The 26,462-nt window shown below is 39.9% G+C and overlaps 1 non-coding gene across 1 annotated transcript; it reads right to left on the bottom strand.

Annotated features, from left to right (window-relative positions):
* Positions 1-20,906: 20,906 nt before the first annotated feature.
* LOC113913447 lies at positions 20,907-21,013 on the bottom strand. The gene has a single exon (XR_003517218.1). It is a non-coding gene; the product is annotated as a U6 spliceosomal RNA (small nuclear RNA).
* Between the last annotated feature and the right edge of the window lie 5,449 nt (positions 21,014-26,462).

Below are 26,462 nucleotides of genomic sequence, written 5' to 3' on the forward strand. Positions count from 1 at the left end.
AACTCAGTTTCCTAGGTCCTCTCCTGGCATCAAATTCTGCATCATTATTGGATAAAAAAGAAAAAAAAATGGCTAACTCGGTGAGGCAATTAACTAAGCAAGAGACTATTTACAGAGTTGTAAAAGGGTTAAGGGAATGGAGGATGAGTAGTGAGGCATTTGGGGACCAGCAATAATAGGAAATCACTACTTCTGCAGAACCCAAAGAAAATTATAGCCATGATCCCAAAGGACCTGTGGCCACAAAGAGGGAAGAAATGGTAAGAATGAATATTCTTACCTATTTCTCTTTCCGCCTTCTCAGATTCTTCTCCTACCTCCCACTGGCCAAACCAACTAGTATCCAGAAGGTAAGGGGGTCTGGGTAATGTAAGCAATAGAGGATACATCTCAGGCCCTAGAGCCGGTAAGAAGACTGAACAATGGATCTGGAGGAACAGATGTAAAATAACAAGCACCTGATTTAAGCTACTAACCAAACTTCTATAGACAGGAAATGCTGATAAACCATGCCATAGTAGAAAATGTCACTTCCTTATTTGAGGTAAGATAATCACTCAATATTATCATTCCTCAGTGGCGACAATAAACTGAGAAGAACAGCAACTTCAGATGGAATTATTGCTCTGAATTTCAGATGGGGCAAAAAGGTAATGGAAAGTAGGGTTTTTGTTTGTTTTTCAATTTGTACTCTTCATTTCCCACTCAGGGCAGAGTAAAGATAACAAGGGTTAAAAAAAAAAGAAAATTAGTATGCAGAAAAATATATTCCTCAGAATTATGTTACTATTTATGAGTTCTTCCTAACAGTTAGGAAGCTGTTACCGAAGCCATCCAGATACACAATATTAAAACCCTTAAAACTGATCATTTCTCAATTTTCTTGGAAGTAGGGGAATTAAATTGCATTTCTCATTAGACACTTTTGTTGTCTTCTGTGGTATTTTAGATTTGCATCCTCCATAAAAGACTGGGAAGTGTCTAAATTATGCCTTCGGCAGAACCAGCAACAGGTGCGTCCCGGACATGGGGTCCCCTTTGTATTCCTTCCTCCAGCCCCCACCCCAAGCCTTAGCCCATACATCCACCATTAGGAAACCAGCCCAAGGGAGAAAGGAGTCCCGGAAACATCAAAAAGCCCTTTTGATCAAGAGAACGCTTTTGTAGCATGGCACATAACATGTTTCATCGCCTGAAGGAATGAAAGGAAAGCAATGACCAAGCAGAATGACTTAAAATGCTCAGAGTCTAGTTAAAGGAGTGTTAGATTGCAATTTCTTCTTTTACATTGCTAAAATCAGATGGCAGGCAGAAGCGTTCAGAATATCTAAAATTTACAGAAAACTAAGGAAAAGTCGTATAAATTTTGGCTGACAACAGAAGTGTTTAATAGGAGGGCTGGCCCAAGGCAAAATCAAGATGGCAAATTTTGGTTTTGATTTCTTTACTGTTCTCAGAATTCCATCCTTTTCAGCATTGACCCTGCAGAAATTCATACCTTCTTCACTCGGACAAATATCTGGATCTCTCTGTTGCCTTTAGGTCTTCTCAATGTTCCTCACCTTAAACCCATTCGAAATCCAAACCCTTAAGCCTACTTCATGTTGGGTACTGTGTTTGCTGTAGCCTCTGACGTAGAGGATGACAGAGGAAGAAAGGCAGACAAGAAACAATGAAAAAGCAATGGGATAAGAAAAGTGAAAGCTATACAGACAGAACCTTGAGCATACAGAAGAGGGGGAAACAGGAAACACAAACCACGTGCTGCGTGAAGAGGGGCTGGAAAATAAATAGTAGCCAGATCTCCACTATTTTTTTGAGTAACCAGGTACTACTGTATTCATTTACTAGACATGAAGATTTGTTCTTCACAGAAACCCTGTGTGGTTGATATTGATACATTTATTTTATAGATGAGGAAACAGAGGTTCAAAGAATTCACTAAGCATCCTGCTCCAAGTGGAGAAACTCCTATTTAGAGTTGAGGGGTCCTGCTGAGAGGGGATGGGTTTTAAAGAAATTTTCAGAAGGAAGAGTGAGTGATCACAAATGGGGTCCTGAAAAGGGAACTGTGCATGCTCTCCAGACCGTGAACGGAATTATGAAGAAAGAGAAATAAATCTGGAGTCAGAGCTCAGCTGAATTCCCAGTAAGTTTAAATTTCATTTTAGAACCATGACTGCTGGGATGTGTGATTTTGTCAAGAGGGCAGACAGGGGATGTACTTTTCCTGGGCAGTCCTTGAACCACCCCTCTGGGATCCCTTTACTGTTCTCACTCAAAGAAAGACATTTCTTCAGCTCTTCGCATACTTCAGGCACTCCACTAGGTACTAAAGAGGAAAGTGACACCACGATGAAGGAAGTACTAAGATGTCCCACTAGTTTGTGCAGATTTCGACGGCTCTGTTCGATCGCCCTCTCCTCTCATCTGATGCACACTTAAATGCTGGCTCCCTGAAGGCAGACCTTGACAGTTTTAAGTAGCCACAGGAGTGACCTTGACGACCAGCATTGAAGGTCAGGGGAGGACCACAGTGGCAGTCTTATTATAAAGGGTAAGGCAGTTGAGCTAGCTGGTGACCTTAGTGCACATGGCTGATACGCTTCCCTATCGCTCAGGATATTCATTTCCTGGGGCTGCTGTAACAAAGTAGCACAAAATATGTGACTGGAGACAACAGAAATCTATTGTTCTGACAGTTCTGGGTCCAAATCTAGGTGTGGCAGGGCCGTGCTCTCTCCAAGGCCCTAGGAGAGACTCCTTCCTTGCCTCTTCCAGTTTCCCAAGTTTCCTGGCAATTCTTGGCATTCCTTGACTTGTGGAGGGATCGCTCCAATCTCTGCCTCTGTGGTCACGTGGCCTTCTCTCTGTGTGTCTCTCTGTGGGTCCCACGTGTTCACATGGTCGTCTTCCTATGAGAACACCAGTCATATTTGATGAAGGCCTATCCTAATCCAAGATGAGGGCCCACCCTCTCTTAATATGACCTCATCTTAGCTAATTACATCTACAACGTCCCTATTTCTAAATAAGGTCACATTCTGAGTACTGGGGTTTAGGACTTCAACGTAGCAGGGTTCACTGGTTACTTGATGCTTGTCAACTGACTAAATATGATGAACTATTATCATTAGTATCCTTGGGAAGAAAAAGTATTCCTTTTTTACCACGATACTTTTCTAATTGAAATGCAGTCATTCCTATTTCATATTTGGTATAGTAATTACAACAATTAATATTGTTTTAAGACACAGAAAGATTACTGTAAATAATTAGGTGTAAATGATTTGGAAGCATTCTCTTCAGCCACTTTGAATGAGTTTTGTATTTTTTTTCTTGAATTGCAAAATCTACTATATGTAAATAAAACGTATTACACCACCAAATACGCAAAGTTAAATAAATAATGGGGGGAGGATACAGGAAAAAAAAAATCCCTGTCCTAATTAGCCTTATACGAATACGGCGATTTGTGCACTCGTCTTTACACGTTTTATACATGTGCGTTTGTAAATGCATTTTACTTCTTTTATATAAAGTTACAGTCAGGAAAAAAACACAAAGTAAACAGAAAGAAGTCTATGCTTTGGATGAAAATTGACTTTCAATTTCCTTATGGAGTGCTCTTTCTCTTTATTCTATGCCCTTTGATCAAATACAATGTATAGATTATTTAGGTTGGTAAAAATCAATAATCATATATCAGGGGTGCAAAGGGCAATATTCTGATGCTGAATGTAGGGTCCTTTATTAACATGGTAAACCAAACATAAAAGTTTAATGGGATTAACAGATAAATGGGAACTTTTTCAATCTCAGGAACTGTTTATCTCTTTCAGAATTCCAATTAAAATTAACTCAGCAGTCCAATAAAGGGGAGAGGTTATAATAAAATTCTGACTGGGAATAGAAATGAGAATTTCTTAAATAAATGATGGTACTAACACACTTTATACAGCACTGAAAAAGAAAAACGTGTAAGAGGATTTTCTGTGTACTATGGTAAGGGGCTGCTTGAACAGAAAGCATTGGCGCACTGTGCATGTTAGACCAACTACTCAAATTGCTCTACTCTTACACCTTACATTAATTAAAATAGAAAAATACTGGAAGAAAGTTCTAAGAATCCAGATCTGCTTAAAAAGTTATGACCCTGCTTGAAACTCTGAAACTAATACAATAAATGTAATAAGGTAAGTGATCTAAAAGTGTGGCAATAGGAAATAAAGGTTAAAATGTTAGCTCCAGGGTTAATCCTCTAAAAAATGGACGGTAATGGAAAGACATGGAGCTTGGAAATGCTTGAGAAGTTGCTGATAGGAGCATTGTTACTAATATAATAATTTCAGTAAAGGGCCGACTTTGCTCATAGGAGACATTGCTTCATTACTTAATGGACAGTGATGGGATCAGCAAATGAGGTCAGCATCAGGTATAATGATATTTTCAAATTCACCAACTTTTTTCAGTCTGGCCTTCTTTGTCTATGTACCCGTCTGAACCTATCCAAGTGATATTGAAAGTCATCTATTTAACGTACATATTTATAAAACTCTTTCAGGTTGGTAACATTTTCGTTAACTGGCAGGGCTGAAGAATTGGATATCCAGTTAATGGATTCTTTTTTTAATCCAAATAGGACATTACCTCCAGGATCAGGGTCTCTCTGGTAAGTCTCTCTGTTACTGACTGGTACGACGATTAGCAGCTTCCGCATAGCAAATTTCTAATCTAGAAGCCAATAATTAACAAAATATTAAAATTCGAAGAGTTTTATGAAGTGATAAGGGCAACTTTTCTTTAAAATAAATATGTAGGAATAGCCTATGAAGCATTTTATAACCTAATTCAATATTTTGCTTTTGACTGTCTGTGTTGTGAAAAGAATATTGATTTTTGAATGTCATTTATTTTCTAGTTCCTCGACTGCAGGCTTCAAGTGTTGCATTAGGTGCTGACTGTATGGTAATAATCTGCTTGGAAGCATCTGAAGTTCACAGTAGAATTGCACCTAGAATCAGACATCATTCCCGTATCTGATTTAAGCAAAAATAAACCTTGCTAGGACTCATGCATTCTGTATTAGTGTGAATAAATAATATTTCTTTTCAATGAACCCATTCTTATTTATCGGGTAGCAAGCTAAACAGAAAAGGTGCTGTGACTCCAGCTGACACATCAGTCACTTTATTCGTACATGGAGAGGAAATAAAGTAGACTACTTTCCACAGTCAATGTCAGAATTTGATCCCTTCTGCCTCCAGCTGAACACTCAATATCAGATAAGTAATGGAACTGAATGTTTATATTAGAAGACGTTATCTAAACAAATAAATAAATGCTAGAACTAGTAAAGGTGTACATATTGTATCTGGAAAGGGAAAATACAGGCTCGTTTTTATTTCAAACAAAGATATTTTGATTCTTTTGGGTTGTTTGGGATTGAAAGCTTCCTTACGGTTACTGCATTCTAAATTCCTATGTTCATGGTGGGTTAAAAATGGCGACACATTCTTTTCATCAACTCCTGTGAAGAAGGGAGGTCTTTCCCCCATCCGTTGACTGTGGGCTGGCTCTCTGACATGCTTCGACAAAGAGGATGAGGCGCAGGTGACATTGTGTGACTTCAAGCATGGCCTCAGCTTATGTTCTCACCCTCCTGTAAAGCTGCCTGCCCCTTTGTAGCGAGTCTGGGCTGGTCTCAGTGAGGACAAGATACCAAGTGGAGAGAGAGACCTCACAGGGAAGAGGCCTAGCAGCCCTAGTAATCCCACAGGTCAACATTAGACCCTGGTGACATCCTCTGAGACCAGGACTCCTTCCTCTGTACCCTAACTCACTGCAAATGCATCAGTGAGCCTGGCCAATGCCACATGGAGCAGGAAATGCACCCAGTCGGACCCAGACCACGTTGTCTGCTCAGAATCATCGGCAAAAAAAAAAAAAAAAATGATGGTGGCTTTAAGTCAGATTTTGGAGTAGTTTGTCCCATTGATATGGATAATTACTTTGATATCATTGCAGAGTTGCAGGGTTTTTGTCTCACGGAGTCGAAGAATGAATCTCGCAGACAAAAGGGTGAGATGAAGTGAAAGTTTATTAAGTGAAGGTGAGACTAGAAAAGGAAAGCTCTCTAGAGTGAGGGGGAGGGGGCCCCCCATGGGTTGCCTCTGAGGTCTATTACAGAAAACTGGTGGGTCTTTTATAGAAAACTGACCAGGGAACTTGGTAAATATCTTGTCTATGACATTTAAGACAAACAAGGTGGATTTGTTATGCTCCCTTCTCTCTGGTTAATACCTTGTCTGTAACATTTCTCCACATCTGGGACTTCTGTGAGCCTGGTTACCTGTGTGAACCTGGGTGTCACCTAACCCCCTACCTGCCTCTCCCTACCTAGCCTCTCCTGTCCCTTACTCAATATGTTTCACAATATCAATGCAAATGTGCTTGTAAAATGCTTCAAACATCCAGAAGAATGTCTGTGACCTTAACGAAACTTGACCAAACCAGTAATTACATGCACACACCCACCACCACCACCACCACCAGCAACAGCAGTAACCTGGAAATCAGCAGTGATTCATCCTTATAAATGTGAGGTCAGTATCCCTTAGTTCAAATTCAAAACTTAGGAACTCGGGTGTCAGAAGTTTATAGCTGCAAGTGACAAGCTTCTAAAAAACAGCCAGGATGCAGTAAATTATCTTTAAAATGAATCAAATACTTTCTAAGCAGATACGTTAAAGGGAATAAGCTTGTATAATGAAAAGTCTCAGGCTTTGAGGTTAAGCTAGCTTAAACTCCCAAGCCTTGCCACGAGTTAGCTTGGAGAGCTTGCTTCTACTAGGTTTGTTACTTAATATCTCTGCCCCCTTCATTTGCAGAAATGAAGATAAATAGACCTACTTTAGAGAGTTAAAGTGAGATCTGGAGATGCAGTACACAGAATAACTAACACTGTATCACCCACACCACAAAGAGTAGTTGTTTTCCCCGGGCCTGTATTTATCAGTAGTGCTGATAAATATTGGAAGCACTCTCCATGTGGTCCATTATAAGTATGCCCTTCAGAGATGAAGAAAAAAATGTGAAAAGATATATGAAATACCTAAAATGAATATCTAACATAATATAAAAATATATAAAATGGTGAGTTCAAGTCCCATGTTGGGTGTAGAGATATATACATATATAGAGAAGATAAATGAAATAAAATATGTAAACATAAAAATTCATTGCATAATAGATTGCAAGTTTTTAGCAGTGCTGTAAGAATAATACATATAATAATAAAAGGGTTTTTTTTCCTGAGTTACTTTTTTTTTAATTTAAATTTTAGTTAGTTAACATACAGTGTGATATTGGTTTCAGGAGTAGAATTCAGTGATTCATCACTCACACAAGTGCTCATCACATTACTAATAAAAGTTTTTAAGGTTGACAGTAGCTCAGGAGCATCAGCTGGGTGGTCTTCCCAGAACAGCTCAAACCACCGTGGGTATTGGGCAAACTGATCACATCTTTGCTTCAGACACACAAGACGAAAGAAGGTACCAAAGTCCCACGGTACAAGCAGAAGTTCTAGACCAGCAGCTGGATCCATCTGTGCTTCTTATCTGTGTTCTTACAATTCTCTCCTGCCAAATCTCAGTGATTCCTGACGTATCTCCTTACGAAAAGTACCGTAACCCCTGTGTTGCCGATGAGCTCTTCAGAGTAAATGCAGAAGCCCCAGGAAGCATGTACCACTCAAGTCTGAGTGATACAAAGATGCCTCCTTGACAGCACACTCTGTACGTTGAAACAGGGCGTCAACCAGTGTGTCAAACATCTTTCACTCATTTTGAAATCTAGACATGCCTTTTTTTTTTAAATAGAATTAAGCAAACATGAAGGTCTAGATTCATTATATTGTTTTATATGGGACCGGAATTATCGAGGAATGCACAGCATATTGTTTTACAGAAGGGCCAAAATCGTGGAGATTTTCCAGTTTTATTTTGTAATCAGTTTCTGAGCATTGTTAATAAACACCATTAATAACGTGCAAATAACTGCGGTCCAAGATTTATTGAACACACATTATTTACATAATAAAATTTTATTACAGAAATGATATATTTACAAATACTAAGCAGTCCTTCTTACCTCACACTAAACCCTGCAAATTATTCATAGCTTTTAAAGCATTTTCATATCCAGCCTAGACATATAGCCAGATATTCATGCTAATTTATGCCTATTGTGGAAATGCAAAAACACTAATTAGCATGAAAATGGCCATGAATGGGAGATGGGAAATATATTTTATAATAGGAATTTAGATGTATCACAAGTTGATAAATGTGTTACCTATTAAATCATCCCATTTGAGTGCAGAAAGGCACACATCTATATCGCACAGTTTTAAAACAGTTTATCTATCCAAAAGATCGGTTTGTTCTTTATAAATTATCCTTTACAAAGGCAGTTTATGTCTCCCTACTGTGTTATCAACATACGCACACTAAATATTATAAAGGCGGTCAGATGGTTATTTATTCCATCTTAACCATTAAGACACTCCTTCTTACTATTTTTTTGTTGTCTTTGACATCAGAGAGAAAATTAAATAGAACTTACTACACTATTCTTAGGGGGATATTATACTTACGATCTGCTCACTGGTTAGGAAACTAGATGATAGCAGTTTCCGCGAATCAGTTTATATACAGTTGCAGGGCTTTCTGCAGCTCTAATAAAACATCTGTCTTGTTCTTTTTCAAAAAATAGTAGTTCCCTACTTAGTGTAAAGTACTTACAACATTTGAGACGCACCTAAATTAAAACGACAACAACAGTGCAACATCACCCTCATTGAAGATGCTTGGTGCTTGGTAAGCATGTTGCAGATTCTTTTTTTTTTTTTTTTTAAGATTTTATTTATTTATTTGAGAGAGAGAGAATGAGAGAGAGAGAGAGCACATGAGAGGGGGGAGGGTCAGAGGGAGAAGCAGACTCCTTGCTGAGCAGGGAGCCCGATATGGGACTCGATCCCGGGACTCCAGGACCATGACCTGAGCCGAAGGCAGTTGCTTAACCAACTGAGCCACCCAGGCGCCCGCATGTTGCAGATTCTTAATGTAAATGCATGTCATTTTATTGCTCCAGGCTATCCAAAGAATGGATGTGACTTTCTTATGGACGAAAATTGGAAGAAAGCAAGCTTCCATCATTTCTTTGCCCTCCTTCGATGTGGTTTCAACGATCATCTCTCTTTCTCAGATATTCCCACGAAACCCTTACTTTTTTTCTATGCTTCCCAACACCCCTCTTTTCTTGGTTTCAAAACAGTGAAATTGATTTGACTGATCCACTTGTTCTATCTCCAAAGCATGGTGGTCTCCACAGTGTGGAGGCTATTTATACAGTTCAGGGAGAACCCAGAGTGACCCATGGAGAGACAGAAAGGGAATGTGAAGCCTCTACTGACACTGTGTCACCTGAAATAGGAGACACATTGGGCTTTGCTACTGTGTGATGCACGGGTGGACACCTGCACACTCATCTGGTTGAAGCCCCGGCTGGGCTCGTACTCTCAGGGAGCAAGGGGTCCCAAGGAAAGAACGTTAGCACCCAGGGCAGGGGGCTGACCACTGGCTCCCTGGCCACATTTGCCTGTTTTCTTAAAGTTTATGGTTTTAGGTGCCATCCCTTAAGAAGGCTGAGGATGTTGTGTGACTTAATTTTAACTAAATTGATCCCTATAAAGCAATTTTTAGTTATAGAAGATTCTCGAAAAGAAGCCACAGCAGAGAAGGGCAAAGCTGATGTATCACAGAAATGCACACAATTTTTGCACGAGTCTGGCATCCACTCCAACAAGTTGAGCATCGTGTGCATGATGGCTCTCTGTCATTTGGAAATGGTCCCGATGATGTAGCAGGAAAAAGGCAAAGCCTGACGCACTCTGTTTAACAAGAACCTTCAGCTCTGAGGCAAGACTAACGAAGTGACAATCTATGAAACCGGTAACAAACCCATCAAAAAATTATTACCACTGCTAGCAACATGGGTTGACATCCAAGAAGATTAGCAATGGCAGGGCCCTGTGTGTAGATTATCCTTACTTCATGAGGGTATAAGCCACGCACTCAGCACACAGAGCCTGAAGACAAACCTCCGTAGTTTTTTTGGCAGTGTTACCAAAATTGTGTGAATCTTAATGTTAAATGTTTGCAAGGGCCTTTGTTGGTTTTTTAAACATATTTTTACAGTTCGACATGCGCTCATTTGTAAATATCAAAAGGATGCTATCACGGGTAATCAAAAAGATCATATGATAATGTTTAGAGAAGAGGTCCTATACCGATGCTTATTACATTTTTGTGTCAACAAGGTGACTGTTGAAAATAAAGACTCTCGACCTACTCTTAGAGAATCCTGCCCCAAACCACCAGACGATCCCACTCTGAGAAAATTCTTCCTTGAAAAACCTCCCGATTGGTCCCCAAACAGTATGTTTGTTTTGTGGAACACTAGATGTGTTTCTCTTGCCATGTGTTCTACTGACGGTTGTAAAAGTTGAATAGAGAACATTCAAATTCAGGTGAAGAAGGGTGTCCTGACTGGGGTCTAACTCTGGTTGGAAATGGGAAATGGGAGAAACCACCCAAACAAAATTCTTCATTAACAGAAGCAGCTTCTTAAACAAACAAACGGAAGTAGCTTTTTTCCCAAGCCTGCACTTGCTCTGTGATCTATTTACAAATATCAGTTAAAGATATCCCATGGGTAGATAAGGGACCATTTCCAAATGACAGAGAGCCATCATGTGCATGAGCATATAAAATAATCCAGCTTTGGCTGCTTTCCATTGGAAGAGGTTTTGAAAATGACTGCTTCTTTTGCATGTGTATTAGAAGGTACTTAAATACCAGGTATGGCTTTTAAAGGCAATACTTATTTTTTTAAAGTTCACTGAGAGCCATTACTGGGCTATGTAAGAGTTCTAGTCCCTTTGCCTCCTGTCTCTGCCAAAATGGAAACAGCTTTGGGCAGTTACATGAAATCATAGGGTTTCAGGCTGATATTGGAAAGTAACTTACAGATCTGAAAAACATATTTATGACCAACAGGCTAATTGGAAAAGGTAAATTTAGGATCAGTTGCACAGCCAATTAAAACAATACAGAATTACAAAAACATGGCTGTTATGATAAGTTAATGTCTGTACTTCTCATAAAGGTTAATGTCTGCGCCTCTCAGCTGTAATGTATAGTTATTTTTCTAAATCTGGGCCTCTGAATGGTTGCATGAGTTTGGCAAATCACTGGGCCTTGGCTTCCTTATTTTTATGGTGAGAATAGCAGTGCCACCCAAGCCACAAAATTGTTGTGAAGATAAAATGAGGTTTTGTCTATAAAAATATTCTCAAATACATATATATACAAAGCCCTACAGAAATCGTACATGCACATAAAATCTTACATACACAAAATGAGAAGAGTGGAATAAATTACTTGTAATATTTGTGAAAGAATTTTGGATACTATAGATCAATTCTAGATCTATCATAGAACTCATTTGACTTGAAGTCAAAAAGCTTGACTATTAATATCCAACATGCCTTTTGCTAATAATGAAACACTACACGATGAATATTCTTGTCCTTTTCATGTGTAACTATCTCTTTCCTAAGTTACAAATACATAATAGGTAGTAAGCCTCATAAATTCTTCACATTTCTTGAGGTTCTCTAATACTTCCCTATTTTAAAAAATTATTCTTTGTATATTACTCTGTTGCTTTCATTATTGCATTAAGAAGCTTTGCCTTGAGAACTTGCATAGATTAATGGCCAGTGAAAACATGTGGCCTTACCAGAAATATTACTGTAACAGTGATAACTATTTGCTTAGAGGAAAAAGTTCTTGCATTTCTCAGTGCGCAGAAAAATGAAGCTTTCAGAATATTGTGCCATGGCAAAAATGGTAAATTTTTTGACTGAGCAAATTTTGCATCTGCCAATATTCCAGCATAAATTTTCTATCTAAATCATATGTGGGTCTAAATCACCACAAATCCTGTGTGCAGGATTCTGGGTTCACCTGCTCTGTGACAGTAAGGACATACACACTGTACCCAGGGTCACTGTGATGTACTCAGGATAAAGGCTGGTGCTGATTTCCCCACAACAATTGTAGCGAACAGTAAGCAAGCACCCGGCACGTACGGGGAGAGAGTAACCGTGTAGTCCTTATCAACTGTGTTGCCGAAATGTTTTGTCACTATTTATTAAAAAAGAATCTCTGATATTAAGTCATTTGTCTTGAGTCTAAATAAGAGACCACTACCAAGGAGTGTTAGAGTTTAAACCTCCCACTTGTCACATTGCTTTCTCTTCATTTAAAAAAAAAAATTATGTTTGAATTTGTGCATTTTTAGACAGTTCAGTTTATTTAGTGTATAGCTAAATGATACATGCATGCCAGATCTGTGTGTCTTGTTTTTAGTAATAGAATCTGTCTGGTAAACTAGTTGTCTCTTGTTCAGCATATTTTATTTATGATGAAGTAAAGACTTTTGATGAGTTGTAGCAGCATCCAATTCATAAATTGCATTAACATTAGTTCAAAAAGCGAACTGCTATTTCAGAGGCCAATAATCTGTGATGATGCTAAAATTAGTTTGTATCATTCTGGGTAAAAAAATGTTGTGAAACATCATTATATCATAAATAATGCACATTACAATCAGCTCACTACACACAAGCCAGTGGAGATAAAAGTCAGCATCTTGTTGCCAAAAAGGGCCCTGCAGGAATTAGGAGGGAACAATTCTTTAATAAAAGAAGCATTAGGGTTAGCAACTTCTCTGTGGACCAATAACTAGAGAATGAAGACAATCACACGCACAAAAAAAAAAAAAAAAAGCTGAACAGGACCTAATGGGCCATCCAGCCCAGTCACGGTGCCTCCCTCCGTCCGGCGCATCATGCCTCCGTCTCCAAAGGACCTCTGCCTCCAGAGGCTGCTTACCTGCAAGACTGATGTGCATTGATTGTCAGGCAATTAGCAATGACCTCCATTAATTAACTAAAAATACATGTAAAAGTCAAATCGCTACACTAAAGGAAACCATTGTTCTGGGCCTGACAGTAGTTAAGATTTCTCTTTTTCACTCAAATTACTCTGCGCTTGTTTTCTCTAAACACATTTCTGAAAAGACACTGCTCTGTGTATTTTAGACTTTGCTACATCAGTGGCCCAGCTTTTCCTCTGTCAGGAAAAGTGAAATGTGACGCATGGGGGCTACTCCTGCCGCATCCCCATTGCGCTAAGCCAGGTGTTGTGACGGGCTGCAGCAAGCTGGGGGCTCCGGAGCACTTTTCCCTATAAATCTCCCCGCTGATGTTCTTTCTTCCTGCACTTTGGTGTCCCAACGATCCACACCTAAACAGATCAGCTCAAAAGAGCGCTATAAACCACCCCAAAGGCCTCTGTGGTGTCCCATTTGTAGCAGGTGCGAAACATTAATCTCTCCCGGCCTCTAACGTGAAAATCTCTATCTGGTGCGATACCCAGACCTCACCCCGACACTCTTATCATTTCACATCTCTGTTCACCCACAGATCCCCAAACTAGGGGCGCTACTCCAACTGTAACACATTTGAAAGCTAAAACGTGTTCACGGTTGTGTCCCCTATTTCCTTAATAGTTTCGCTGTGCTTTGCTCTTCAGCACTCGCTTTCTTTTCTCTTTATTATCGCATCGTCAGGCACCTGGATGGCACACCTACAGCTTCCCCCACTGTTTCTGCCTGGGACGTGGATCACAGCACAAAGTCCCTGGGTATCGTCCCAGGACCTCAGTTATTTCTGCCACCGCGAGAGTGTTTTAGCCTTTTTCTCCCTAAGACATATTCAGAAGTAGATGAAAATTCCTCCAACTCTTCCTGAATAATCAGACCTGTCGAACTGGTTTTGGTCCGCTGTTCAAGCGTATGGGAGAAGTAAGCGCAGTGTTCAGATGTTATCATCATGCTTTTTTTTTTTAAGATTTTATTTATTTATTTTGACAGAGAGAGAGAAAGAGAGAGAGAGAGGGAACGCAAGCAGGGGGAGTGGGAGAGGGAGAAGCAGGCTTCCCGTGGAGCAGGGAGCCCGACGTGGGGCTCGATCCCAGGACCCTGGGACCATGACCTGAGCCGAAGGCAGATGCTTAATGACTGAGCCACCCAGGCGCCCCATCGTCATGCTTATTTAGGGCAGGAGGGAGGCATGCATTACCCAGCATCTCCGAAGCAATTGCAAGGACAGGAGAGGACCCCAAGTTTCTTCATGCCCAGCCCCATGACACGCTTGCAGGATGGGCTGTGTTTATGTTCACAAAAGGCACAGTGTTACTTCATAAGTAATATATAAAAGTTGTGGTTCTTTCCTTACAATGACCTTGTTTGGGGGACTCTCTTCGGGTCATCTCTGAGCCTCAGCACTCTTCGGTGCAATAAGCAAGTCAGCCTCGATTGTCTCAAGAGTCCTTCCTGGAAACAGCTGATCACAATATAGGTGGTTTTTACATGAGGTCCTGATCTCTGCACACAGATGGTCAGGGTTTGCCAAGGCTCCAATGCCCACGGAGCAGCGTGAAGCTGGTGGGTTCGCCAGGAAGGAAAGCCAGGTTGAGGGCAGCTCAGACGAACCAAGGAATGCAGCCCCTGGAAAAGGCAAGGAAAATTCACTCGTGCAGTGTCTGCCACACATAACCCTCCACTTTTCTTTTTCTTTTTTTTTTTTTTTTAATGTTATTTTATCGTGGAAAGGACATAACGTGAGATCTGCCCTCTTACTAAATGTTTAAGTGCAGGATAGATTATTGTGGATTGTGCTGCCCAGCATATCTCCAGAGCTTTCTCATCTTGCTTGACTGAAACTTTTTGCCCATTGATTAGTATCTCTTTACTGAAGGAAGAGGATTTAGATGGTATTATGTAGCTGAGGTCCTTATTTTAGAGCTGAAGAAAATGAGACTTGAAAAGGAAAAGGAATTTGCCAACAACCGTTTTGTGGCAGAAATGTTACTAATTCACAAATAGGAGTCCCCACTCCACCCCAGTCCTCTCCCCGAGACACAGAATGAGGTGATCTGCGCCCACAAGTCCCAGGCACACTTTTCGGTAAACTGGGGGAGGTTATGTTTTACCAGGTTCCAAATCACTTACTAAGCTCTGGTGGGTGTGCCTTCCAAGTTCTCTTAGAAAATTAGGGGCACCTGGGCAGTTCAGTCGGTTAAGTGTCTGTGTTTGGCTCAGGTCATGATCTCTGGGTCCTGGGATCAAGCCCTGGATTGGGCTCCCTGTTTGGCCGAGAGCCTGCTTCTCACTCTCCCTTTTCCCCTTCCTCTCAAATAAATAAAATATTTTTTAAAATTTTTCTTAGTTAGGAAAAAAAAGTATGATGTTTTAATGCTAACAACTCATATATGTAACTCACGTGGTACTTTTAAAAATCCCTGTAGGAAGAAGAAATACAATTTGAGTACATTTTGTACATATATGTATACAAGATATGTATACGCTCAAATATGTGTTTGGTATTTTCTTTAGATATATCTGTAAAAAAAATCAATATAACTTCTGGTAATCAAGTAACATTAAAGAAAACATTTTGACTCTCTTTTCGTGTAGCCTTCTATAACTTCCATTTTGAGAGTTGATCGCTAGTTTTAAAAATCTCATTTTAAACCAGAGAAAACATTTCCTTTTTTGGGCATAACCTATCAATCTGTTTCCACCTCAAGGAGTTGCAGAATAGCTGACAATATTACAAACATAAACCCAGTAACATCGCTGTGTTTCCGGTAGAAATGCAGCAGCCATATTGATGACCCCTCTTTCTATTGCAGTCTGCTAAATCAGATACTTAGCACTCAGCCCAGGGGCACCAGGAAAGAGCAAATTTATGGCCAGGTTGCCTTTTCTCCCCAAAAGTCTTCTTTTTAAATAATCCACAGGATGTAACCCTTGGCTCCAGATGGTCTTCCTTCCCTACAGAATTCTGTTGTTCTTCTGAGCAAGAAAGCAGGGGACAACACTGCATATGCCTAAATCTTTAGATTTAAGATGGAAAGGGTGTCATCAGAAATATGGCATGCAAGACAGATGTGACATGAGTTTTGAAAAACAAACACCCGATGAGCACTCATGCATGAAGAATTATGTAAATACAGAATTTCAAATATTCTCAGCCTCATTTAAACAGTCATTGTAACCGCTGGTTTTTAAAACATCTCGGTGGATGAGACATGCAGAATCCTCTCTACTTGGAAAAACTGAGTTTGCAACAGTTCTTTACTGACAAGAGTCTAGAATTTTAACAGTGTCTATATTGGTAGGTCAGCTCTCACTATGGGGTCAGCAAAAGACTTCTGGTATTTTGAATACATTGGCTTAACGTGGAAGCAAGGGTACATAGACATCTTCTCTGAGGGATTTTGCAGGTATAGCATGTAGAGTCTAGACTCAGTTCTGTCCACCAATGGAAATGGGGTTATAGCAGAGGAGTATAATCTTCAGGACATTAATAAAATCAATATTTTATATCAAGAATAATATTTTCCAAGTTATAATAATGTTCTAAGGCATCATTTATTCATTCCTCATATAATTATTGAGTGACTTCCTATGTCAGGCATGGTCTGGTGAGTGGCATGCAGAGATGAGTAAGACGTGGCCAGCTGCCCTCAAGAAACACAGAATTTTGTGGCAAAAACAGACACCGAGTGAACAAGACCACTGCTATGGTGGAGGCCAGTTGTCTCAGAACTCAGAGAAGAGAGCTCTTTATATGGGAGATTTAGGGAATATATTTATATAATATAAGGAATAAATATTGTATACGCCCTTAGAATTTGATCAGTCAGTGGAAGGAAAGCGAGGTGGCATCCTGAGAAGAGGAGACTCAAGAAGTATTTGGGGATGGAGTAGTTCAGTATAGTTCCAGGCAGAGAAGTCTTAATAAAAGATGGGACCCTGCCTGCATAGAAGAAAGGGCAGTGATTGCTGAAGAGGTGTCCCAGAGAAGAACGGGCAAGGTGAGAGCCAGGGAACACGTGAAGAATGCATAAATGTACATCATGCCGATATCCAGAAGCTTGCAGACAGAGAAGAGGGGAGGAAGGCACTTTATGCTGCCCCTTTCTATGTCTTCTGAGCAGACAGCATTGACAACACTGCCGTGGGGGAGGGAAATGGTTGGAAGAAGGGGTAAAGGTACAGACAGTGACTCTGGGAGTAGCCGACAAAAGCAGCTCCATTTGATAGAACGTAGCTGAGAAGGCCTGGGTGTTCACCTCATGGTAGACGATAAAATATGAAAGCAGACTGCTCACAGAAAGGCATCAGCCATGTCCATTTTGCTCTACCCAACGGACATGTTTCCACCCCTTTCTTACCAGTAACATTCAACATTGTTGACGGCTCCTTCTTTTTTGAAATACTTCTCACCACTGCAGCCCCCTCCCAGCACACAGTTCCTGGCACACAGTGCCCAGGGATATTTTAAAGGTACAGGAGAAGAAGGAAAACAGGGAGAGAAAGAGAGGAGAGAGAAGGAGAGACAAGAAGCGAGAACCAGACAAATATGTTAGGTCAGATACTAAGTGTGGCTCCAGTCAAATAAAATGAGCGACTAGGTAGCCCTCATGGATCAAAGCTGGAAGGAGGCTAACATCTGTAAAAGGAAGGATGGGGGTGTACAGGGGCAAGAACAAATGTCCCTCACAGACTAGAGGGCCTTCATGATTCATTAGACCAGATTATTCCACGATTTTCCAGAATACCAGGGGAACTGGCTGAAGAATTGACCACGAGTGAGAACGTTGGAGTAAAATAAAAGAACATCATCGTTTATTTCATCTTCTTTATAGGAAGTTAGCTCATTTTTGTTTTATGTTCCGCAGGGGAGATAATGTTAAGCCAGCATCAGCTGACATGGTGAGAGTGCAGAAACAGCATGGATGTTCATGATGGTGAGGCGCGCGGCCCAGAAGAGAGCACGACACTTAATTTGACTAGAACTCTTCTGATGCCTTGAGTTGCAGAGACGGCTTGAGTGTTACATCCCGCAATGCATGCTGAACATAGACAGCCTCACCTCTTGGAATGATGCCCTAAGCTTACCTGCCTTCTGATCTGACAGGTTATTAACAATGGAACTCCAAAGACTTCAGCTGGTCTGAAGACAGGAGGAAGGAGCAAGTGGGAGGGAGGAGGGCCAGTTAAAGTCTTTAACTATGTCTAATTTCTGCTTCACCACGAAAACGGCTAAAAAGCCAGAAGTGAATACGGACAGTTGGTAGTATTTAGCCTAAAGTTTTGGATAGAAGATAAAATATGCAATTTCTCACTTTATCCGTCGTTTCTTCCCGTCATGGACTGGATTCTCTGACATACTGTCATCGCCCTCCTGACGCACCTGTGGGAGAGCCCTCGTTCAGAGTGACAGCTGCGTGGCACGTCGCTGTTGCACTCAGGTCTCTGCGGCAGGTGAGTGGGCACTTAGTACTGCTGATACGGCCGCGCCCATGGTCTCCCTCCCCCCCGAGGAAGTCTGGGAATCAGGTAAAGGCTGACGCGTCCGGCAGATGCGTTGCCCAAAACAAAGCTCGATTCTCGGACAGTCAGATTATTAGATCAGGCTCGTCGGTCCCTTCTGTGGCCACAAGTGGGGAGGACACGAAAGGGAAATCTGGCAACGTTCGTGGAATTTCTTCTGTTTGGACATTTTGGAGCAGGAGGCTCTTGTCATTTTAAGAAGGAACTGTCTTCCCGTCAAAAAAAAATAGAAAAGAGAAAATAAAAACTGAATCTTGGAATTCAGCTTATCTTCACAATTTTTGTAAGCCTTTAAACTCTCTGTCACACCACAGTCTACACCCACTGACATGTCCCTGCCCACATTTCTCTGCATTTTTATATTTAAAAACATATTTAAGAACCCACGTCTTACAAAAGTAGCAACTAAAGGATTTTTTATTTCTTTAATTCCATACCAGATATAAATAACATTTTATTTTAAGACAAATAAGTAATTTACTTTTTAAATTTTTTTTTGAGATTTCATGTATGTATTTGACAGAGAGACACAGCGAGAGAGGAAACACAAGCAGGGGGGAGTGGGAGAGGGCGAAGCAGGCTTCCTGCTGAGCAGGGAGCCCGATGCAGGGCTGGATCCCAGGACCCTGGGATCATGACCTGAACCGAAGGCAGACGCTGAACGACTGAGCCACCCAGGTGTCCCAACAAATAAGAAATTTAAATAAACTATTTTAAAAAAGAAACTTAGAATCAACACGTGTAGGTATGCGATAATTTAGGCATAGTTTTGCTTGAGTTTGTATGTACGTGATGTGTATGGGTGTGTGTGTGTGTGAAAGAGAGAGAGAGATGGAGATAGAGATTAGATGAACTTTCACAACTGATCACAAAATCATGCTTAGAGATTAGTTCTTGAAGTAGGTAGTGCTGCACAGAGTAAGATTTTCCAGAATATTTTCTTATTTTAGAAAATTTGTTTTGTTTTCTAAAAAAAAAATCATTCCTTACTAATCTAGGAGAAGTACTTTTCTTGAAGACATTTTCCTTGCTTATTTATTTATTCATGGAGTCCAGTATTTGAGTTCTTACCAGTTACACATACTTCACTAAGTTCTAGGGATAAAGAGATGCACAAATTATTCTGATCCCTCAGTGTCAGCTGGGGAACAGAGAGCTGAGCCCCAGTGAGGACACCTGCGGGTATTGGGACTACCCAAAGAGAAGAAACCCAGGACATCTGAGGAATAGAAGGTTCATAGAAAAAGGACCTTGAGTTGGTTCTTGAACAATGAAAAGGAGTTTTTCAGGGAAGCAAGAAGAGCAGCGTGTTCTATTTAGGAACCCAACATCTGAAAAGGCCAAGAGTGGAGAAAAGCGTGGCGCTCTCTGAGAAGCAAGATTCCAGCCCAAGAAGCATTGGAGAGAATGGCAGACCTGGAGTCTGATGAACGTTAATCCCACGCTGATCAAAATGGTTTGATCAAGTTTCTTATTAAGAAAACGGGTTCAAAAGAAGCAAATGAAAAGCAGAATCTGACCTATAAATACAGAGAACAAGCTGATGGTAGCCAGAGGGAAAGGGGGTGGGGAAATTAGCCAAATGGGTGATGGGGAGTGGGAGGTACAGGATTCCAGTTTTGGAATGGGTCAGTCAGGGGGTAAAGGGTACAGCACAGGGATATAGTCGGTGATGTTGTGATAGTGTCTTATGGTGACAGGCAGTAGCTGTCCTTGTGGTGACCACAGCGTAAGGCATAGAGACGTCGAATCACCACGCTGTGTGTCTGAAACTAATGCAACACTGTGTGTCAACTGCACTCAAAGAAAAATTTTTTAAAATAATGAATAAATAGAACTGGGTTTATCTGAAATTCGAAAAGAAAGAAAAGAAATTCAGGAGCAATTGAAAAATGAAAAGAATGGGAAAAGATTGAAGGTAAAAAATTTGAAAAAGTCACAGACTTCTAATTCAAAATGGCAATATTCCACTCTCCCCAATTTTGAGAAAATGGCAAAAAATACAAAAACTTACATAAACATATAGGAACATTGGAAATCTTGCAGTGGTTCACCATAGGATTTGGATTTCTGAAGATATAAATAAAGGGTGATGTATATGACTAAATACATACCTAAGATCCACTGCCCCATATTTCCGTAATAATAAAGCTCTGATTTGTTTGTGAAGCTATATGACTACCCGTCGGCTGGATACTTGCTTTCCCATTCTCTCATGCTGCTGAGGGTAGGCATGGATACATAAGCAAATGTATCTTTCAAGGTGCTTCTGAAAGAATTCTTGTCTTCTTCTTCCTTTTTTTTTTTTTAATATGGAACGCTTCACGAATTTGTGTGTCATCCTTGCGCAGGGGCCCTGCTAATCTTCTCTGTATAGTTCCGATTTTAATATATGTGTTGCCGAAACGAGCACCAGAATTCTTGTCTTCTTATACATGCATCACCCATGTGGTTGGTGCTTTCTTCCTCCTGGAATGAGAACATAATGGTGAACATGCAACAGCCATCTTGCAATCATGAGGAAAGCCAACACAATCCTGGAGATGTTCAGTCTGACATCAGGGAGCTAGTATTTCACTGCCACCAGAAGACACAAACTGTAGAAAAAATTTAACTCATGTTTGATTAAAACCCTCAAGTTAAGTTTTCTGTTACTTGAAGACAAAAGTACCCCTCATTTAGATAGCCAGTGAATGGGAACAGAGTAAAGGCTCAATGAGTATGAGAAATGTAATCCCACAAACAAATGAGAGAGTACTTCCATAATGAGCTAATTATAGACACCATGAGAAACAAAAAAAATGTCATGCCCACAGCTTTAGCTCTCAGCCAAACTGTCACTCGAGCATGTAGGAGTCTAATTAAGCTTTATGTTAAAGCTAAGGGGAGGTCAGGTGCTGGCTGGTAACCCGAAAACAAAAGAAGAAACCCAACATGAAGGAAGGTTTAATAAAGGTAGAGAGAACGGGGTGGGGACAAAGGAGAAAGAAATATATAGCAATAGAAAATATAAAACATAGTAAAAGTAAAATCCTATGTTACTTATAATAATTACATTGATCATGCTTAACATATTTAAGTAATATTTGAAAAACATGATTAAATTAAATAAGAAAACTATCAAATTGGTAAGTACAGACATGTGCACACACTCACAGATAAGAATAAATTGTGGCAGACACTGCTAATATTCATTTTCCTCCTTCCTCAGATACACATATTTGATTCTGTTTGGAGTGGTAATGTGCTCACCCCAAAAGGTCAATTTCCACGGGGCTTCTTATACATGATAAATAAATTTTTTTTAAGTTAAGGGAGTTGTATTGATCTGGGTCTAATCAGGAAAATTTAACACACTTCTCAGAAATCAACATTGTAACCAAAAGAAATAGGGAAAACCATACAGGCTTGAGTAACCTACTTAACTTTGCTTTAATAAATACATTCACAAAACTATCCATACCAAACTGAAAATACCGATAGTTTTCAAATATTCATGAAATTTCAAATATTCATGACATGAAAAAATTATTAAATTCCAAACAGTGGAAATTAAGTCAATCACATTCATAGTTCATATTCTGTGACTCCTGTGTGGAACACAGAGGAAGTTTTAAAACGCCTTTTCAAACGGTTCTTGGAGTAAAATCAAAATGGAAATCTCCATCTATTTGGAGTTAAATAACAATGATGACAGAATTTATGTTCTGCATTCAAAGCAGGATTCAGAACATTTATAACCTTGAGTGCACTTTTATCTGAAAACAGGAAACATTGAAAGTAAAATGATCAGGCATTTATTCCTGAACTTCTTTCATTAAAAGAACCAAAAATAATGCTATAAAGAAGGGTGGGGTTAGGAAATATTATAATATAAAGTAATGGAAATTTTGAAAACATCACTGTTTATCAAAAACTGGTCTTTGAAGCCAACAATAAAATAAACACTCGTTAATTCTGATTAGAGGAAGGGAGAGAAGGTTAGAATAAACATGAAAAAGTTGAAAAGAAGCCAGAACTAAAGATGCAAAGGAGTTTTTCTTAAAGAAAAAAAAATCCTTTTATTAAAAAATAAAAAAGCAACTTGATTGTTTTCTAGAAGAATATACATTATGAAAATTGCCTCACATTAGAAAACTTGATTAGACCAATTCTCATAAAATCAATTGAAAACATAATTTTCAGTTTTTACAAATTTCCCTTGAAAACTTGACAAATTCCTTTTTTTCCTAGCAAGTCTACCAAACCTTTAAGGAAAAAATATTTCCTATATTACCTAAAATATTCAATGTCAGATTATTTCACTCTGCTCGGGCTGCCGTAACAGATACCATGGACTGGGTGGTTGGAACAACAGAAGTTTATTTTCTCAGAGTTATGGAGGCTGGGAAGTCAGAGATCAAGGTGCCAACCAATTTGGTTTCTGGTAAAATGCTCTTCCTGGCTTCTCATAACGTTCTCACATGGTCTTTCCCAAGTGCTTGTGCACATGGGGAGAGAGAGAAACAGAGAGACCTCTCCAGTATCTCTTAAGGACACTAATCCAATTGATCAAGGCACCATGTTTATGACCTCTGTCAACCTCCCTTACTTCCTTAAGGGGCCCATCTCCAAATGCAGCCACACTGGGGCATTAGGGCTTCAACATATGAATTTGGGAGAGACACAAATGTTCAGTCTGTAACACGTTTAAAGAAAGAGCAAATATTCCCAATTTATTCATGAGATATCCTAGAAATTCAGAAGCAAAAAATCATCCAATTAAATATTAGCAAATTAACTCCAGAATTACAATAAAAGGTTGAGGTAGCCAGGATTTATCTCAGGATTGTTCACCATTAAGACATATAGAATTCTAGCCTGTGCTAATATTATGCGTTGTTTTTCCCCAAAATAGAAAGCTTCTCAATCTTTATAGGCAATCACAGAGGTTAAGAGTTTGTAGAAAAATGAGGGAAGTAAAGGCTTCCCACCACGTGAGTAGCGCACAGCGCATTTGCCTTTGAGTTTGCAGAGCTGTTTAAGGCCAGTGTCCCAGGTAATTCTTGCTTCACTGCAGACTTTTGTCCCCTCAGTTAAGACATTCGTTTCTGCTGACATTACTTATGGGTAAATGCTTTAAACTGTTATCAGCACTTGGCGGATATTGTTCCCCTTAAATGCTTAAATTGCACTTATTCTGTATAAGTGATGGATTTAGAATGTTGGCATATTAGCAAGTAAGCAAAATTTCTAACAAAAGTAGGCAAAGGCCAGTTAATTGCAGACTATATAACCTAGCAACAACTTACTTTACATGGAGTTGAGATTTCAGAGTTAAAATGGTACTTAGTATAGTATAGGAAGTGTCATTCTCAAGGTGATTGGAATTTTCTCTATACATACAATATATATATTTTTCTAGTATAAGTCAAAGATCATGATGGATTCCTTGACCCTGAAGGCAAATCCCTGGTCCAGACATTAGTCATCCTAACTAACCCTGGATCAGGTCAGTGCCCTCTGTATTACTAAACCACCACTCAAGTCCATGGTTTTTATCACAGCTAAATCCTGCCTGTTTAGCCCTGCAATTCAACATGTCACTCAACTTCAAAACCCGTGATCCATTTCTGTGACAAATCTTATCTAAATTGACTTAGATTTTGTTCACACCAATGTTATTTTTGTTAAAAAATGAGCAATAACTTTAATAATCCACTAATAAAAAATTTAATGTTTATTCTTTTCCCTCCTTTTCACTCCAAATAGAATAGCTTTGGAAAACCAGAGAAATAGAATTGGGGGGGGGGGGCAAAATCCATTAGTTTTTTTCTAAAAGTCACAAAGGACTTCTGTATTTTATTTGCAAAATTGAAAAAAAAACCCATCAACTCGTAGGAAGTTAAACTGAGCTGTGAACAAAGAAGAGGATGAAGCTTGGCAATGTGAGTGTGCCAGTCATAGTGTATGAGCGGAAAGGCTTTTAAAAATCTCACTATAGGGACGCCTGGATGGTTCAGTCGTTACACGTCTGCCTTCGGCTCAGGTCATGTTCCCAGGGTCCTGGGATGGAGCCCCGCATCGGGCTCCCTGCTCAGCGGGAAGCCTGCTTCTCCCTCTCCCGCTCCCCCTGCTCGTGCTCTCTCTCAATCTCTCTCTCTCTCTCACACACACAAAAATAAAATCTTTTTTAAAAATCTCACTATAAGGTAATACATTGAATATAAATTTACAGATTGACTTAAACAAAGGAGGTCTGGAGGACAAGGGCGATAAATGGTTGAGTTAGTAGGGTGCTGGCTTTGCTGATACTTGGCTGCGTTCCTCTGCATTCTCTCTTCTGCAGAGCAAGGGCATATAAGCCAGCTCCACCCGCCCCATGATGGCCCTGCTACCAGGAGAGGAGAAGGAAGCAAGTGGACATGTATGTCTATTTTCCATATGCTAACCGTGAGTTATATCATCCCTTCCTTAAAGGTATCTACTGAGGTAAAGAGGGTCATTTCACTTTTCATGCAAAGAAGCTGAGATTTAACTGAGGTCAGTAGGTTCCCAAAGTTCATACCAGATGAAGCCAGGATTTTAATTAAGCCTTTCTCTGTAGCCCCTATCTTCCCCCAAAGGGACCCAGGAATTAAGAGTTATAACTTGGGGAAAAGACTTCATCTTCAAATAAAGGTTGGAAATTCTGGGATAAACAAAGCTTTACAAAGATCCATTCACAAAGGCTCTCAAACCTGTAAGGTGACAGTGTGCTCTGTGGATCCCCAGGAGGCAGCTCACGTGTTTGGCATTTCTTGTGCTTACAGAATTTGGGGCTTTTTCACAGGTTGAGCTGTTTAGGAAATATGCTTTTCAAAGTACTGAACTCTACCAAGCTGTGCCTTGAAAGAGATGATAGGTTTTGATGGCTTGAGGAAGAAAACAAAACAAAACAAAAACATTATGGAGCCTGTAATGAAGACTGAAGTATTTATTGTGTGAGATGACAGAGATTTGCTAGGGACGATTTAAAAAGAAATGTTGTAGAATATGTCTAGAGTAGCATTTTAAATACTACAACTTATGTAGAAAATCTGATGATTAGAGAAGACCACGGCGGGGCATTGAACTAGAAGAATGTATCAGCTATGTATCATTTGCTTGTTAGAAAGAAGATAAAATATGTGCTCACTGACAAAAGACCCAGACTCGAGGTTCAACAGACTCATTCATCTGTCTGTGAATTCATTCACTCAATCCATCTTTCTCAGGAGCCCCCTCTGCTTTTGGCGTCTTGCTCTAGGAAATTAGGGTGGAACACTGAACAAGGCAGACATGAACCTGTTCTCGCCATATGCACAGTCTACCAGGGAAGAGCAACACTTCACAAACCGTTGCAAGTGTATAGAGTGTGTAACTGAAACTGTTACGGGTGTTCTGGGAAAATATTACTGTCAGACTTAACCTTGTTAAGGACTCAAAGAATCTCAACTTTGTAACTTGTATGACTGGGGGTGAATTATTTACATTTTCTGATGTTTAATTTCCTTATCAGTAAGTGAGATTAACATCTTACACTGTCCTTATGAGACATACATCACATATCACGTGAAATCACCTAACAGTACCTGACACATGATAATACTAATAACTGACATTTATGAAAGGAGCATTATATGCCTGGCATAATTTTACATGCATTGAATCATTTAATCCTCAAAACCACCGGTGAGTTTGGGTTAGATGTTATCCTTTTTCCTCCCTCTAAATCTATAAATTCATAGATGAGTAACCTGAGGCATGGAGAGCTAGAGGGTTTGACCCAAGTTTTCAGATTTAGAAAGCGAAGGATCCGAGCATCACAGACAGGCAGCCTGTCTCCTCATCTAAGCTCCTGA

The sequence above is a fragment of the Zalophus californianus genome, chromosome 14 (assembly GCF_009762305.2).
Source record: "Zalophus californianus isolate mZalCal1 chromosome 14, mZalCal1.pri.v2, whole genome shotgun sequence".
Taxonomy (NCBI): domain Eukaryota; kingdom Metazoa; phylum Chordata; class Mammalia; order Carnivora; family Otariidae; genus Zalophus; species Zalophus californianus.